Raw genomic sequence first — 3,965 nt, forward strand, 5'->3', positions numbered from 1 at the left:
AATCGTGCAGCGGCAGCGGGAGGCCCCATTAGCTAAAGTGGTGCCTCAGGTTAAGCACAGTTTCAGGTTAAGAACGGACCTCCGGAACGAATTAAGTACTTAACCTGAGGTACCACTGTATAAGCAGCCATATGGGCCCATAAAAAGGAGAGCAGGCAGGAAGAGGGGAGAGGCTCCAAAACCCACAGCTGAGCAGTGCCTTTCTTTGGGGTCAACTAAAGCCTTGCAAAACGGGAAGCAAGCAAATTGGGTGGAGTATTGAGCTCCTAACAAAGTGTGACAAATGGCATTTCCTCTGCCCAGAGGTCTCAAGAAAGGTTGCCAGCTTTTCAGCTGACTCCTGTAGCTGTACTTTATATGAGCAGGGCCGGATTTAGGTTTATTGAGGCCCTAAGCTACTGAAAGCAATGGGGCCCTTGATATGTCCAGCTGTCCTTTGGCAACAACAAATTGTCACTGTTTTTTTTTTTCTTCTGTTGAATATATAATTTATGGACCTAATAGGCACCTAAAGCCATTTGCACATGCGGAATGTAGGCACCCTATATATAGAAATGAGCAAACGAGTGATATTTTAGGGAGCAGGCTAGCAGGCGGGACCCATGACTTACATTATAGGAGCCTACACAACACAAAACACTGTTGCTGTATGTAGGTTTTATTTTATTTGTTGTTTATCTTATATTCTGGAAATGAACATCCAGATCATGGAAGGAGAATTTAAAATTTACAGCATGTATGATGTTAAAAGAAAATGTTATGAAAATGTTTTATAGATGGTATATAACACCGGTAAAATTAGCGAAAATGTATAAGACATGTAACAAGTGTTGGAAATGTAAAGATAAAGAAGGTTCTTTTTATCATATGTGGTGGGAATGTAAAAGGCTTCTGGGAAATGATATACAATGAACTGAAGAAGATACTAAAATATACATTTATAAAGAGACCAGAGGCCTTTCTACTAGGAATTTTAGGAAAGGAGATAAAGAGAAAGGACTGTAAATTTTTTCAATATGCAGTGACAGCTGCAAGAGTGTTATTGACTCAGAAATGGAAACAGCAGGAAATACCGACGGTGGAAGAATGGAGAATGAAGCTGCTAGACTATGCTGAGTTGGATAAATTGACTGGGAAGATTAGATATTCAAGAGACCAAAAGTTCATTGAGGACTGGGGAAAATTTGTGGAATATCTGAAAAGTATAAGTGAGGGACAGATAACGCCAGAGGGATTTAAAGAAGCACTGTGAAATTTGAGAAGTATTGTTAAAAGGAAATAGAAAGGGAAAGGCTTAAATAATGACAATACAAACTTAAGGAATACGTAATTTAAATAATGACTATGGATGATTCTCGGAAAAGCTGAAGGAAGTCCAGAAAAGAAATACTCTGTGAAAAATTGGATGTGAAATTATTGTGTGTTTGTGTTTTTGTTGTAAATTAATAAAAATTATTTTCAAAAAAAAAAAAAAAGAGGAAATGAACATCCAGGTGTTTTTTTCCTTTAATTTTTTGGGGGGCCCTGAACTACAGCTTGTTTAGCTTATATGTAAATCCAGCACTGTATATGAGCAGGCTGAAATGCAGGAATTAACAAACAAGGTTTCCATAGCATGGGGAAAACACGGTCACCTGTTAATTGCTGCAGAGGGGATGAATGGAAAGTGGAGAGGCACAGCCTCAAGGCTTAACCAAGTAACTGCATGCAGTGTTTAATATTGTACACATAAAGTTTGCCACACCCTAGTAATATCTTGCTTCCCTAGCCATCCAGCCCCAGGGTGTGGCATTCTAACTTCTATAGAATTAATGCCATTTTAGCAGCCAGCCTTAAACGTGTATTCAATTAAAACAACAACCACCTGGTTTTCCCTGCTGCAGAATCACCAAAGCGCACAGAGAACTAGTTAAGGACTCCAAAAGACAACATACAAACATGTTAACTTACCACAAAATACCCAAGAGCCACCTTCCAAACATTCTCTTGCAGAGCTCTTCTTTATATACCTGTGATGATGTCATCCAAAGGCAGGCCACGCTTGAGTGACAGCTCAAGAAAGCAATCAGAAATGCCCCACCACAGCAAATATGGGGTTGTGTAGATCGGTGGCTCTTCTTGAGAAAGAGGGTGGGTTGACTCTGTGATGGGTCATTTTCTGCCTGGCAACTGATGACTCAGAAATTTGACACTGTCTCGCACTACACTTTGCATCCATTGGGCATCGGTGAAGGGAAAGCTCAGTCCTATGCACTGTTTACTCAGAAGTAAGACTGAATTCAGTGGAACTTACTGCCAAGTAAATGTGCAGCCCAACTCTATGTATTGTTTAAAGGTAAAGGTACCCCTGCCCATACGGGCCAGTCTTGACAGACTCTAGGGTTGTGCGCCCATCTCACTTAAGAGGCCGGGGGCCAGCGCTGTCCGCAGACACTTCCGGGTCACGTGGCCAGCGTGACAAGCTGCATCTGGCGAGCCAGCGCAGCACACGGAACGCCGTTTACCTTCCCGCTAGTAAGCGGTCCCTATTTATCTACTTGCACCTGGAGGTGCTTTCGAACTGCTAGGTTGGCAGACGCTGGGACCGAGCAACGGGAGCGCACCCCGCCGCGGGGATTCGAACCGCCGACCTTTCGATCGGCAAGTCCTAGGCACTGAGGCTTTAACCCACAGCGCCACCCGCGTATTGTTTACTCAGAAGTAAATTCATTGCTGCTTAAAGGTAAAGGGACCTCTGACCATTAGGTCCAGTCGTGGCTGACTCAGGGGTTGCGGTGCTTATCTCGCTTTATTGGCCGAGGGAGCCGGCGTACAGCTTCCGGGTCATGTGGCCAGCATGACTAAGCCGCTTCTGGTGAACCAGAGCATTGCACGGAAACGCCATTTACCTTCCTGCCGGAGTGGTACCTATTTATCTACTTGCCCTTTGACGTGCTTTTGAACTGCTAAGTTGGCAGGAGCAGGGACCGAGCAACGGGAGCTCACCCCATCGCAGGGATTTGAACCGCCGACCTTCTGATTGGCAAGTCCCAGGCTCTGTGGTTTAACCCACAGTGCCACCCGCGTCCACAGCGCCACCTACGTGCTTACTCATTGGTGCTTACTCCCAAGTAAATATCTCCCATCAAACAAGGAGTTGAAACTGGCAGCAGGAAAAGGGTTAACCACCCCTTCCCACCTGCTTTCTATCTCTGCCTGATTGCAGCATCATTAGCTCCCCCCCCTCTTAAAGGGAGATGGGAAGTTATACAGAACTCCACTTAACTTATAGCTCAGTCCCATACCCTCCAAGTGTCCAATTTTCGAAGGACAGTCCCAGAGTTACAGAAGCCATCCCAGTTTCTGATTTGATCCCGAAATGTCCCAGTTATCCATTTTCCTCACCTCCACACCTGGGAGAAAAATCAAAAGCGCTGTGTGTACATGTTCAAAAACAGAGTCATGTTTATACTGAAAATAAAATTCCCGCACCGAATGGAGGAAATGGCGCAGCTGGTATATGAAGCCCTTTCTAGGAAGGTTAAAGGCTTGCCTTTGTAAAAAAAAAAAAGTAATAAAAATAAAGCTAAGTGTTTGCGATACCAGCAAAAACATACAACTAAAAGTAAAGGTAAAGGGACCCCTGACCATTAGGTCCAATTGCAGACGACTCTGGGGTTGCGGCGCTCATCTAACTTTACTGGCCAAGAGAGCCAGCATACAGCTTCTGGAAAACCGGAGCAGTGCATGGAAACACCGTTTACCTTCCTGCCAGAGTGGTACCTATTTATCTCCTTGCACTTTGAGGTGCTTTCGAATTGCTAGGTTGGCAGGAGCAGGGACCGAGCAACAGGAGCTCACCCCGTCGCGGAGATTCGAACCGCCGACCTTTTGATCAGCAAGCACTAGGCTCTGTGGTTTAACCCACAGCACCACCCACATCCCACTAGTACAACTACTGCTCATGAAATAACACCTCTCTCGTC

The sequence above is a fragment of the Podarcis muralis genome, chromosome 17 (genome assembly GCF_964188315.1).
Source record: "Podarcis muralis chromosome 17, rPodMur119.hap1.1, whole genome shotgun sequence".
Classification (NCBI taxonomy): Eukaryota; Metazoa; Chordata; class Lepidosauria; order Squamata; family Lacertidae; genus Podarcis; species Podarcis muralis.